We start from the raw sequence: 15,428 nt of genomic DNA, 5'->3' as shown, positions 1-15,428 counted from the left end.
GACCCAGATTGTTTATAGGAGTTACTGTCCTCTCCACTCCTGACTCTTGGCTTTGGTAAACAGATTTGCTTTCATATCACTACCAGACCTGACCCTTCACTGTCTTCTCTACTCCTGCTCCCTGACTATTTGACTCTGAGTTCTGCTAAATACATTCTGGCTGCTCACTACCTGTTACTGTGTGCTGTCCATTTAATCAGACAGGGGCCAGACTATTCCACATTAACCCTTGTCTGACTGGCTCAGAGTTCTGCTATTTACAGTCTGGTTGCTCACACTACCTGCTGCCGTGCGCTGTCCTGATTAATCCTTGCCTCTCTGGCTCAGAGTTATGCTAATATATCCTGATTGGTCATTATCTCCTACTGTGTTCTGTGTTCTCCACCGAGCAGGTGCTAGATCAACAACTGCTACTACCCAAGCCTGTGTCCTGGGACAACCAAGTACTGTGGAACATAACAGGTACTTCGGAAAGGGGGCTGCTAAAGGTGAACATCTCCTGAAGTGGTTTTAGCAGTTGAGGATCTTGCGTAACTCTGCCATTAAAAGATATATTGATTAGAGCTTGTTAAAAATAAATTCTGCCTAAAGAAACTTGTTGCCCATGATCAAGGATCAGTGAGCAAATTCTGAATAATATGGGGCACCTTGGATGAGGGTTTACATTTTCATCATATTTATATCACATACGTTTTACTGTTTCCTGCCTGTCTAGGTAATTCTCTACTATTTTTAAATCATTTTGAATTATTTTTATTACTAGTTTATTTTATAATTATATTGTGTCTTCTGTATTTGATACCATTTGGCTGTTGTATTCTATACTCTGTTTTATACTCACACTTTAGTATCTGATCTAAATATGAAAACCAATTAAATATATGTTTTGTTGTTATGAACTGGTTTTCTATTTTGCTGCTGGCTTGGAAAGAGTTAAACATCTGCAAAGGAAACTCACTTTGTATTTCTGTATACTTATGATCAGAGAAGACAAGAAGCAAATGAGCAAGGGCAGTGTGCAAGGTTCTGGATGTTTGTAGGAAGTGAGTAAGGCTAACAGCAAATGTGCTTTAATCTGAAGAATAAACTGTAAGACTCATCTTTTAAGCTCAATGAGCACTTCATTGCAGATAGCACAAAATGTGATTGGATAATTAGGAATCTATTTATGAAAGGTTGAAGGGTGCCATTGCTAGTAAAATAGTTTTCGAGAGTGATAAGGCACATTTTTGCATCTACTTATACATCAAAGGGGTTACTGGTGATAACTCCACTGGCACAAAGTGTAAACGGTTATTTAGAAAGTATTGCGGTGATAATTGCAAGAAAAAGTAGGATAAGTTCACTGCCTTTTGGCTAAGATCAAGCTGTCACGAATGCCCAGCCTGTCGCAGATACAATAATCTGAACAGCTGGCCAGGACTGGAGTCACCTTACTCACTTACCAATGAATACACCTTTTCTGCCACCACAAAGAAATTACTATGGTGTCCTTGCGTTCACTAAAACCACTTATTAATGTTTAACACCTAAATCACATACACATGTAGCATGAGCCTCACTTGGCTTCGTAAATTCACAAAGAATCACAAAGAATTTGCTAGATTAAATTTATTTAATCCGAAAAATGTTTCAAGGCTTAATTGCAAAACCGTTAATAACACAACATATAAAATAAGTTGCACAAATAAGTTTCAGAAATAAAATAGGAAATAAAACCAGGGGGCGTGATTCATTAAGGATCTTAAATGAAGAGGATTCCTATTTCAGTCTCCTGGACAGAACCATGTTACATTGCAAGGGGTGAAAATGAGTGTTCTGTTCTGCACATAGGTTAAATATTGACTGTTTTTCATGTAACACACACATATCAACTTTAAATTTCAGTGTAAAAATAAGCTATCAAGTATTTGTGTGTTACATGAAAAATAAGTCAGTATTTAATTTATGTGCAAAACAGAACACTAGTTTGCACCCCTTGCATCGTAACATGGTTTTGTCCAGGAGACTGAAATAAGGATCCTCTTCATTTAAGATCCTTAATGAATCAGGCTCAAAGTCACTAACTTACTAGATTTAAGACTTGGCGTGGAGAGGAGTACACTTTTAGAAGAATGGCACACTTCAACCTAGATACTGTAGGTCTCCTCTTTAGAAATGCACACTTTTATAAGGTAAGGCAGCTGATTTAAACCTTTCTTACATAGCTCTCACCCCCACCTTTGGAGGTTAGCTGTCAACAAGGACAAATTGATTCCCAGAATGACACAGGGCTTTCAAAGTCAGTTATCTATCCCTGAGATATGTTTTTCATCTCAAATTCCTACCCCTGCTCGTTACGCCCGACTGGTCAGATCCACATCCTGTGTGCGTGTAAGTTAGGGGATTTAGATTGTAAGCTCCAATAGGGCAGGGATTGATGTGAATGAGTTCTCTGTACAGAGCTGCGGAATTAGTGGCGCTAGATAAATAAATAGTTGATGATGATTCTCTCTATACACAAACTCCTCAGAGATGCTTATCTCTCCCTGGGCCTGGCTAATTTCAAAAGACTCTTTGTCAATTGCACAGGTTACTTAGGTTAGTCAACAAAGCACACTTTGAAAGGTTACATACAATATTCACATTGTCATACATGAATAGTAAGGGAAAATAACAATAATACATAATCGTCAAACAAGCACTTTATCTTTTTACTAAAGTCCTTGTAAGGTCTAGCAAAATTGCTATACACATCCTCCTGCCAACGCGAAGGAAACAAGATGATTATGAAGAATAAGGACTTTGAGAAAGAATGATGCTCTGTAGGACTCATGGCGTTTGGGAGATAATCTGCATAGCTCTGCCCACTAAGAAGAGGATCTGCTTAGTTCTGCCCTCCAAGAACAACTGCGACTACCTTCTGATTCCAGGGAACAAATCTAATAGGATGGCGACAGATTTCAGGAATAACAGTGGGAAGAAGTCTGCCAAGGATCTCCCTGAGTTCAGCTCTAGAATCTGCACTGCTCCACTGAGAACAGGTCAGGACCCCCTCCAGAAGACTATGGATGGGGCCCTGGAGCCCTGAATGAAGCAGACCGCGGTACCAGTTCAGTTAACGCAATCTCAGGATTCTAAAAATATACAGTATATATAAAATAATGTTTAGTAATGTATGCATAAAAAAATTATATGCATGTTATATATAATGTTGTTTTGTGTGTGTCTAACTGAAAGTCTAGAGTTTCCGTTCCATGCACTAGCCAGTTTTTATGTCTCTGAGCAAGTATTACTGAGCACTGAGTAATATCCTGTCAATACTATAAATGCAGACAACATAAGTGATTATTTATCAACGATAAGTGATTGGGTAACTACTACTAAATATCCCCTTAATTTGGTTACACAATGGGGGACATTTATTATGTCCAGGACAGCAAAGAAATGGAGCCTGCATTTGCAATTTACACATAAATCCATATATATATATATATATATATATATATATATATATATATATATATATATATATATTTATTTATTTGTAGAATAAGCTTGTTTTCTTGTTTGTTTGTTTGTTTGTTGATGAATGTCTTCCAAAGCTCTCAAGGTAAAGCTTGACAAATCTTACTATTTAGCATCGAAAAAGTAACCTATTAGACCACAGATCGACAAATATTGAAGACATAACTTTTTGGTTTTAAACAATTGTTTGACTGCTGGAAGGCACTGGCGGATCCAGGGGGGGGGGGGGCGATCAGGGCGATCGCCCCCCCCCCCCCCCCCCCAGCAGGGGCTTGCACAATCAGAGCAGCGGGACAGCACACTGCCAATGCTGAACGGACCTGCACATACTGTGCAGCCGTCAGCAGCCTTAGAAATTAGAAAGGGGGAGGGGCCTAAATCGCCCCCCCTAAAATCGCCCCGGGTAGAGCAGTTGCCTAGATCCGCCCCTGCTGGAAGGTAACCTTGCTACAACACGACTTTACGGCAGCGGGACAAATTAACAAATCTTATTTTCTAAATAGCATTTTGGTCTATTTACCTAATAATTTGCTTGTATATAAAAACTGTTACATACCACAAATCAGACCCTCGCAGCACCGGGTGATTCTGGTGGTGTAATATATATAATATATATATATATATATATATATATATATATATATATATATATATATAATGCATTATGTGCACCTGCTAGATCAGTAAATATATATGTCAAATATAGTATTCCCAAACAATACACAGAGAAATAAACTGTTTGAATCCTATGGGGAAAAATCCTGTGCCTCAACAATCAGAAGCTGTAAATACGGATCTAGCACCTTCTATATTGTTTACCAAATACGAATGTTATGAACAGCGCTTTCTCAGCAGTCTGTTTTGCACTACTGGTAATGTTAGAACATGTTCACTGCAACTTTAATAAAAAAAATAATATTTATTGATATATATAATATTAATTATAAAAGTGATCATACAGACGCAATGCAGCTTTTTAAGCCAACATAAAGAAAAAAATAACTGCACAGGTTGATATGGATTGTAGTGATTATAGTGGACCATGTTTTATTATCTGATGTGGATTTTCTAAGTAGTATATAACGGAATAAGTATCTTTTTATTTTATGTACATTATGTAGGCAAAAATATGCAAAATTAAGCACCATTTATCATATTACTGCTTTTTGTATAATGTACAAAGTTAGTGCAAGACCATTAATTTACCTAAAGATGTAATCAGCTAGCTTTTCAGAGCATAGCAATATTAAGTATGTGTTATTTATTTTAAATTTAAAAGAGTGATAGGGCTGTAAAGGCAAGCTTACATTTTGTTTTAGATAATGTATTTACTTTTTTTTATTATTCTTATTTTTCACTTGAGGAGACCCAGATTATGTTAATGGATCGTGCCTTTTGCCAGCACTAGCACATTCAGCGTAAACATTATCTAACAGTGCTGCTCCATAGGCTAAGTACACACTACTTAGCCGATTATCGGGTCAATCGCACGACAAATGACTGGTTGGCCGATGCCACAGTAGTGTGTACCCTGGAACGATGAACAATTATCGTTTCAAAGCACATGAAATCATTGATTGAGATTTTCAAACTGACTTTGGATGTCGTTCCAATCCTGCAGTGTGTATACATTCACAATCAGGATCTCTATAGAGTTTACAGAGTCTTGATCTTTTCAGCCGATGGTTATGACAGATTAAGAACACAGATCCAAAGGTAAATCTTGTAAAACATATACAGGGGTAAATGTATCAAGCTGAGAGTTTTTACGGGGGTTTGAAAAACCAATCAGATTCTAGGTATCATTTATTTAGTGCATTCTACAAAATGATAGCTAGAATCTGATTGGTGTTGCTATATGCAACATCTCCACTTTTCAAACGCGCCAGAAAACTCTCAGCTTGATACATTTACCCCATAGTGTGTATGCATGAACTGCCATGCTGAGCGGGACTTTTATTTCTATCAGTCGTTGGTAACATTGTTACAGATAACACACATTGGGAAAAAATTTCTTCAATGTGTACCTAGCTTTAGGTCCAATGTAAATGTATTTATACATGGATGAATAAGTCATAATCCTCACCAGGTGATTTGCTAGTAGCTTTAGAGCTGCCATAACATTATAAGGTCACCTCCGGTATTTTCCTTTTTTTTTTTTAAATGAGAAAGGTCCTGAAACGGAAGTGGATGGAAAACTTCTTAACATGACAGCAGACACCTTCGGGAAGAGGATGGTCCTGCATCATGCGTTCTCAAAGGCTGAAACTGTTGGCACTCAGGTGCCGTCCCTGTGCCCTTCCATCCACACAGGGACGGATGCCTTCTCTGTTCCCAGTCGGCAGGTCCCTCAACACATCCGTGCCCCTTTGCTAGGCAACAGGATATTATCTTGAGACCTGACGGCAGCTGCTGACGTCCCCGCCGCCAGTAAACTCCCCTCTCCTCTGCATTATTTAAGGATGGCTCTTGCACCATTAGGGTGCCAGAGTATTAGGTCCTAATTCTGTCTCCAAACATTTATGTGCCTAAGCTACTTTTGGTTTGATCCAATGTTTCCTGGCTCGGCTTGTTTTGACTCTCCTACTGGATTCTCCCTTTGGCTTCTGCAAGACCTCTCTACTATTTGATCCCGGCCTGTTTGACTACTCTTCTGGATCCTTCTTGTGTACTACACAGACCAGACGGCTTGATCTCGGCTTCCCTGATTATTCGTTTACATTCATCTAACTCGCTGATTGCCATCCTGAAGAACCACCTGCAGCTAAACCCAAACTCCCTTGAGGGAGTCCCTGGTGAAGGCCAGAGGCATTTTAGACTCTGTGCCTCCAGATAGGGCTCTGCCAATATCAGCAGATAGCTCCAGTATCCTGACATTGGCATCAAGAACTGCAAGAGCTGTTGAGAGGCGGTTACAGTGGCAAGATAATTTTTCTTAAGAAATTGCTATTATGTGCTTATGCAAGTTACATGATCCATGTGAGGAACAAGAAACACTGACTAGAGCTGATCGTTAATCTACTGAATATGAAATAACAGGACACCATGTACAAGATTTTTATAATATCCCTGCTGTCAGTGTTGTATGCAAATATAGTTTTTTCTCTCTGCTTTTATATTATACAATTTACAATGTGGCATTGCATAAATATTTTGTTTGAGAATTTGCATGGCATTTGTTACATTTAGGTTATTTTGAAACGCCACACAGAAGATACTAGAGCTCTTTTATGAAGTGTAAAAAGGCTGAAGTACACAACAAAATTCTCCTTCTTGTTGGTAAGAGCCTCTACTTGCACAAATGCATCTGGATTTCTTCCAAAATACATGGGTTTGTGGAGCAATATGGCAGGGTTTGTGGAGGAGCAGAAGTTTGCCCCATCCATTTTTAAACACATTACCGTTTTAAATTTAGCTGTCAAACTTGCCAAATATCAGCATGTTGCAAAAAGCACTGTTTAATACATTTACCCCCAGGAATTAAATGGCAAAATTCTTAATAATTTATGTATGAATTTCTGTACACCATCGATACCCTTAAATTTTTTATAAGGTACATTTTAACCTGCAGTAAAGTTAAGATACTGTAGAGATACTATCATCACATTATAATCTTGTGCGATATAATGTTTTAGAATGTTCCTTCATTATCATTATGAAAACATCGGTTCTTAACAAATGTATGGATATGTTTATTTTTATATATTGTTGTTGCTACTGCAGATAGTAGTGCTAGAGTTCATAATTAAGTCTAGATAGTTGCTATAATGCACTGGATAATTGCTAATCTCTGCTGAATTGTCAGCCAAATAAATGAACTGTCCAGAAAAAGATTGACATTTCTTACAGCTGACTTTGTTGTGTAATGCATTTGACTGTAGGAAACTGCAAGAGATTCAGAATGATATTACTTTGCTGTATGGGCATTAATAGAGCAAAGGTCGGTTTTACTATAAGAAAGTCCACTGTACAAATTTGTCACTCATTATTATGGCTGGATTATTCATTATGCAGTGCAGGCAGTCACCAAGGGACCCGAAGGCTCTTAGGGGGTCTGCCAGCCACCCTTGACTGTCTGTTTAAAAGCATTTATTTTGTATTTGCATTTATTTTTTTTAATAAAAAAAATGGGGCCTGGGTGGAGGGCCTCCTGAATTCTGATAGCATTTTTGGAGCAGCACCTACAATGTCCTTCCTGCTGCACTGTCTCTATTCACTCAGTCTCAGTCTTGTAAGGCTTTGCAGCATGGGTTAGAGGTACTTGTGCTGAGCCCTGATCAGAGGAGCTCAACTCATACTCTTCTGATCCCTGGTGCTCAGCCTCATGCGATTGAGTCACAAGCAAATTTTTGCCAGCACTAGCGGATTGAATGTAAACATTATCTAATAGAGCTGTTCCTTTTAGGTCCAGTGTAAATGGCTTTATTTTTTAGGCAAAATTAACCATAATTCTCACTGGATGTTTTGCAAGAAGGTTAGCAGCCTCCATGACATCATGCCTCTAGTATTTTACTTTTTTTTTTTACTACTTTTCTTTTTTGAAATGAAAAGTCACATAAGGCTGTGCAGCATAGGTCAGAGGAACTTGTGATAAGCTCTTATTGGAGGAGCTCAACACATCAAGCTTGAGCAAGTATATTTTTCTTATTCTTTGGATCCAATTTTTGTTTATGATGATTTTCGTTTATCTACTGTTTCCTTGGTATGTCAAGATATCCTAAAGCAAACGTAAAACAAAAGCTATAATTAGTAAGTACAGCCATAATTTAACATTATCATATATAAAAAGAAGGATATTACTGAGATGAATAATGTATCTTAAATACCTGAAATGCAATGCTTATAATTAACTGATTATGTTCCCCATACTCTATCATTTGCAGCAGGCTGGTATGTTAAGGAGAATAGTCTTCTCCAGGGGCAGATGGAGCCAGGGGGCAGGGGGACATATTGCCCCCTTCCTCCCACCAAAACAGGGTTGAATTATCTGTTAGGTGGTGCAGACAGCCTCATGGGCTACCGAATTCTGGTCACCAGCACATATAGGGTTAATGGCTTCATGAAACAGCTACAGGCATGATGGCTATGTTAAGGATGCAGTAGGACCCTACTGAGCCTCAGTCACATAAGCCTAATTACCGGGAATCAGAAGAGTGCATGCTGAGCCATTGGGGAGCCTCAACACATGCTCCTCTGACCCCTGGTCAATACAAATGGAACAGTTTTTTTTGTCAAGATTCCCTTCTTAGTAAGGCCAAACAGCTTACGGGTTGCTAGTAGTGTTTTGCCACCCTACTTTTTCATAGGCACTTACAAATGCACTTTTTGGTATCTCCAATAGTTACAGCATCAGTCTTCTTACAGGAAAGTTGCGAAATATGAAAAGAAGAGAAGATGTAAGACAGACTGTGCAATGTTAAGAGTTATTAAATGATGGGAGTGCTCAGAAAATATGTAAAAAAAATAAATAAATAGTAAAATTAGGTAGAATTAGATTGGTTTATTTATGTGTCCACCCATATCCATATGCACAGAGCGATTCCTGTAAACTAAATGGTTGTTCTCCACAAAAATAGAAATCCTTCACATAAATTGTTGTTTTCCACAGACATGGATATCCTCCACATAGACTAGGCTGGTTATTTCATTTATGTACATTAACTTTCAATAATTTTGTCCTGGGTATTTGTCTAAAGTGTTGCATTCTACCGGTGTAATGCTGGGCATGCGTGTCAGAAGACAGCTAATACCATAAGGTAAAATAAAACTTGCCATCCTTTGCAGTTTTTTTTACATTTCCTGGGATAATTGAATAATAGGACTACTCCTAAACTGTGTTCTAATTGTCACCCACATGATATAAGGAGAATTTTTTGGTTCCTTTATGATGTGTCCCCTGCATGATTTGGGTGTTTATATAGTAGGGATGAGCGCACTCGGATTTATGAAATCCGAGCCCACCCGAACGTTGCGGATCCGAGTCGGATCCGAGACAGATCCGGGTATTGGCGCCAAATTCAAATGTGAAACTGAGGCTCTGACTCATAATCCCGTTGTCGGATCTCGCGATACTCGGATCCTATAAATTCCCCGCTAGTCGCCGCCATCTTCACTCGGGCATTGATCAGGGTAGAGGGAGGGTGTGTTAGGTGGTCCTCTGTCCTGGTAGATCTCGTGCTGTGCTGTTTAGTTCTGTGCTGTGCTGTTTAGTTCTGTGCTGTGCTGTGCTGTGCTGTGCTGTGCTGTGCTGTGCTGTGTTCTGCAGTATCAGTCCAGTGGTGCTGTGTGCTGTGCTCTGTCCTTCTGAGGTCAGTGGTGCTGCTGGGTCCTGTGCTGTGTCCTGTTCAGTCCAGTGGTGCTGTGTCCTGTGCTCTGTGCTTCTAAGGGCATAGTTATTTCCCCAATATTCCCCTGTGTTTAAAAAAATAAAAAAAAGTTTTTTTAAAAAACACCAAAAACTACTTAAATTTATTTTAATTACCACAAAATTTGCACAACCAATCCTGCAGTATAAGCTTATTGGTACTGCAATATTACCAAGTTCACACATTCAGCAGTAAAAGTCCAGTGGTACTGCAATATTACAAAGTTTACACATTCTGCAGTATCAGTCCAGTGGTGCTGTGTCCTGTGCTCTGTCCTGCTGAGTTCCGTAGTGCTGCTGGGTCCTGTGCCGTGTCCTGTTCAGTCCAGTGGTGCTGTGTCCTGTGCTCTGTGCTTCTAAGGGCATAGTTATTTCCCCATTATTCCCAAGTTTTTAAAAAATAAAAAAAAAGTAAACAAAAATTAAAAATTAAAAAAAAAAAAAAATATATAATAATTATAACCAAATTTGCAAAACCAATCCAGCAGTATAAGTCCATTGGTACTGCAATATTACCAAGTTCACACATTCTGCAGTATCAGTCCAGTGGTGCTGTGTCCTGTGCTCTGTCCTGCTGAGTTCCGTAGTGCTGCTGGGTCCTGTGCCGTGTCCTGTTCAGTCCAGTGGTGCTGTGTCCTGTGCTCTGTGCTTCTAAGGGCATAGTTATTTCCCCATTATTCCCAAGTTTTTAAAAAATAAAAAAAAGTAAAAAAAAATAAAAAATTTAAAAATAAATAAATAAATATAATAATTATAACCAAATTTGCAAAACCAATCCAGCAGTATAAGTCCATTGGTACTGCAATATTACAAAGTTCACACATTCTGCAGTATCAGTCCAGTGGTGCTGTGTCCTGTGCTCTGTCCTGCTGAGTTCCGTAGTGCTGCTGGGTCCTGTGCCGTGTCCTGTTCAGTCCAGTGGTGCTGTGTCCTGTGCTCTGTGCTTCTAAGGGCATAGTTATTTCCCCACTATTCCCAAGTTTTTTAAAAATAAAAAAAAAGTAAAAAAAAATAAAAAAATTTTTTTAAAAAAAATATATAATAATTATAACCAAATTTGCAAAACCAATCCAGCAGTATAAGTCCATTGGTACTGCAATATTACCAAGTTCACACATTCTGCAGTATCTTGTGCTACATATAATGGAGACCAAAAATTTGGAGGATAAAGTAGGGAAAGATCAAGACCCACTTCCTCCTAATGCTGAAGCTGCTGCCACTAGTCATGACATAGACGATGAAATGCCATCAACGTCGTCTTCCAAGCCCGATGCCCAATCTCGTAGTACCGGGCATGTAAAATCCAAAAAGCCCAAGTTAAGAAAAAGTAGCAAAAAGAGAAACTTAAAATCATCTGAGGAGAAACGTAAAGTTGCCAATATGCCATTTACGACACGGAGTGGCAAGGAACGGCTTAGGCCCTGGCCCGTGTTCATGACTAGTGGTTCAGCTTCACCCACGGATCTTAGCCCTCCTCCTCCTCCCCCCCCCCCTACAAAAAATTGAAGAGAGTTATGCTGTCAGCAACAAAACAGCAAACAACTCTGCCTTCTAAAGAGAAATTATCACAAATCCACAAGGCGAGTCCAAGGATGTTGGTGGTTGTCAAGCCTGACCTTCCCATCACTGTACGGGAAGAGGTGGCTCGGGAGGAGGCTATTGATGATGTAGCTGGCGCTGTGGAGGAACTTGATGATGAGGATGGTGATGTGGTTATTGTAAATGAGGCACCAGGGGGGGAAACAGCTGATGTCCATGGGATGAAAAAGCCCATCGTCATGCCTGGTCAGAAGACCAAAAAATGCACCTCTTCGGTCTGGAGTTATTTTTATCCAAATCCAGACAACCAATGTATGGCCATATGTAGCTTATGTAAAGCTCAAATAAGCAGGGGTAAGGATCTTGCCCACCTAGGAACATCCTCCCTTATACGTCACCTGAATAACCTTCATAGTTCAGTGGTTAGTTCAGGAACTGGGGCTAGGACCCTCATCGGTACAGGGACACCTAAATCCCGTGGTCCAGTTGGATACACACCAGCAACACCCTCCTCGTCAACTTCCTCCACAATCTCCATCAGATTCAGTCCTGCAGCCCAAGTCAGCAGCCAGACTGAGTCCTCCTCAATACGGGATTCATCCGAGGAATCCTGCAGCGGTACACCTACTACTGCCACTGCTGCTGTTGCTGCTGTTAGTCGGTCATCTTCCCAGAGGGGAAGTCGTAAGACCGCTAAGTCTTTCACAAAACAATTGACCGTCCAACAGTCGTTTGCCATGACCACAAAATACGATAGTAGTCACCCTATTGCAAAGCGTATAACTGCGGCTGTAACTGCAATGTTGGTGTTAGACGTGCGCCCGGTGTCCGCCATCAGTGGAGTGGGATTTAGAGGGTTGATGGAGGTATTGTGTCCCCGGTACCAAATCCCCTCGAGATTCCACTTCACTAGGCAGGCGATACCAAAAATGTACAGAGAAGTACGATCAAGTGTCCTCAGTGCTCTTAAAAATGCGGTTGTACCCACTGTCCACTTAACCACGGACATGTGGACAAGTGGTTCTGGGCAAACGAAGGACTATATGACTGTGACAGCCCACTGGGTAGATGCATCCCCTTCCGCAGCAACAGCAACAGCTGCATCAGTAGCAGCATCTACAAAATGGCTGCTCATGCAAAGGCAGGCAACATTGTGTATTACAGGCTTTAATAAGAGGCACAACGCTGACAACATATTAGAGAAAATGAGGGAAATTATCTCCCAGTGGCTTACCCCACTTAGACTCTCATGGGGATTTGTGGTGTCAGACAATGCCAGTAACATTGTGCGGGCATTAAATATGGGCAATTTCCAGCACGTCCCATGTTTTGCCCACACCATTAATTTGGTGGTGCAGCATTACCTCAAGAGTGACAGGGGTGTGCAGGAGATGTTTGCGGTGGCGCGCAAAATTGCTGGACACTTTCGGCATTCAGCCAGTGCCTACCGCAGACTAGAGGCACATCAAAAAAGCATGAACCTGCCCTGCCATCAGCTCAAACAAGAGGTTGTGACGCGCTGGAACTCCACCCTCTATATGCTGCAGAGGATGGAGGAGCAGCAAAAGGCCATTCAGACCTACACAGCCACCTACGACATAGGCAAAGGAGTGGGGATGCGCCTCAGTCAAGCGCAGTGGAGACTGATTTCCGTGTTGTGCAAGGTTCTGCAGCCATTTGAACTTGCCACACGAGAAGTCAGTTCCGACACTGCCAGCTTGAGTCAGGTCATTCCCCTGATCAGGCTGTTGCAGAAGCAGCTGGAGAAAGTGAGGGAGGAGCTGGTAAGCCATTGCGATTACACCAAGCATGTAGCTCTTGTGGATGTAGCCCTTCGTACGCTTTGCCAGGATCCGAGGGTGGTCACTCTTTTAAAGTCAGAGGAATACATTCTGGCCACCGTGCTCGATCCTCGGTTTAAAGCGTATGTTGTGTCTCTGTTTCCGGCGGACACAAGTCTACAGCGGTGCAAAGACCTGCTGGTCAGGAGATTGTCTTCTGAAGAGGACCGTGACATGCCAACAGCTCCACCCTCATTTTCTTCCACATCTATGGCTGCGAGGAAAAAGCTCAGTTTTCCCAAAAGAGGCACTGGCGGGGATGCTGATAACATCTGGTCCGGACTGAAGGACCTGCCAACCATTGCAGACATGTCTACTCTCGCTGCATTGGATGCTGTCACAATAGAAAAAATTGTGGATGATTACTTTGCTGACACCATCCAAGTAGACATGTCAGACAGTCCATATTGTTACTGGCAGGAAAAAAAGGCAGTTTGGAAGCCCCTGTACAAACTGGCTCTATTTTACCTGAGTTGTCCCCCCTCCAGTGTGTACTCGGAAAGAGTTTTTAGTGCAGCGGGGAACCTGGTCAGTGAGCGGCGAAGGAGGTTGCTTCCTCACAACGTTGAAAAAATTATGTTTATAAAAATGAATAATCAATTCCTCAATGAAGTACAGCACTGCCCTCCAGATACTACAGAGGGACCTGTGGTTGTGGAGTCCAGCGGGGACGAATTGATAATGTGTGATGAGGAGGAAGTACACATTGTAGGGGGAGAGGAATCAGAGGTTGAGGATGAGGACGACATCTTGCCTCAGTAGAGCCTGTTTAGTCTGTACAGGGAGAGATGAATAGCTTTTTTGGTGTGGGGGCCCAAACAAACCAATCATTTCAGCCAAAGTTGTTTGGTAGGCCCTGTCGCTGAAATGATTGGTTTGTTAAAGTGTGCATGTCCTATTTCAACAACATAAGGGTGGGTGTGAGGGCCCAAGGACAATTCCATCTTGGAACTTTTTTTTTGGCATTATATGACCAATCAACAGTTGTTTGCCATGTTCAAAAAGTAAAACCAAATTTTAAAAAATTCAAGAAATTAAACCAAAAGTAAAATGCCGTGTCATAATTTAAAACAAGAGGTATTGACGTGCTCTAAAACTACTGTATTGTTGTTTATATTTTATAAACACTACACTTGAAAGCTTGAGTCTTTCAATAAAAAAGTAACTGTCCATTGCACGAATATTTGCAACAGGGACAATTTTAGGGTTAAGAAAGCCAACTAATAACACTTCGACGCTGTCTGTCTTTATAAACACTACACTTGGAAGTTGGAGGAGGTATTGTGGCCCCGGCACCAAATTTACTACCGGGGCCACTCCACTGTGCAGTCCATATTTAGGTGTATCAGATATTAAACAACGGTGACAGTTGATGCCCAATTTTTTAATTATATTGTGGCCTCGGTACCAAATTGTGTATCGGGGCCACCACACTACGCAGTCCAGATACTTGTTTGGTGGAATTCAGACCAGTTGAGGGTTTTATTATTATATTGTGGGGACCACTCTATCTATACCACACTACAACTCTATACCACTCTATTTCATACTTTAATTCTATTTAATACTTTAATTCTATTTCATACTTTAATTCTATTTAATACTTTAATTCTATTTCATACTTTAATTCTATTTAATACTTTAATTCTATTACTAATTACCATAAAGAGGAACTGCCGCTTCTATTTAATACTTTAATTCTATTAGTAGTTACCATAAAGAGGAACAAAATAAACCAATTTTACCAAAAGTATAATATGACTTAGACTTACAAACACTACACTTGAAAGATGGTGCCTTTAAATGAAAAAGTCAGTCTTCATTGCACGACTATGTGCAACAGGGACAGTTTTTTGGTTTACAAAGTCAACCAATAACACTTGGACCCTGTCTGTCTTTAACATACTTGATGGGATCTCAATGACGAATTGTCTGTACCATGTTTGGAGGAGGTATTGTGGCCCCGGTATCAAATTGGGTACCGGGGCCACCCCACTACGCAGTCCAGATACTTGTTTGGTGGAATTCTGACACGTGGAGGGTGTATTTATTTTATTGTGGCCCCGGTATCAAATTGGATACCGGGGCCACCCCACTACGCAGTCCAGATACTTGTTTGGTGGAATTCTGACACGTGGAGGGTTTTTTAATTATATTGTGGCCTCGGTACCAAATTG

This window comes from Mixophyes fleayi, chromosome 9, assembly GCF_038048845.1.
Source record: "Mixophyes fleayi isolate aMixFle1 chromosome 9, aMixFle1.hap1, whole genome shotgun sequence".
In the NCBI taxonomy this organism is placed as follows: domain Eukaryota; kingdom Metazoa; phylum Chordata; class Amphibia; order Anura; family Limnodynastidae; genus Mixophyes; species Mixophyes fleayi.
Note: the sequence above shows the minus strand (reverse complement) of the source record.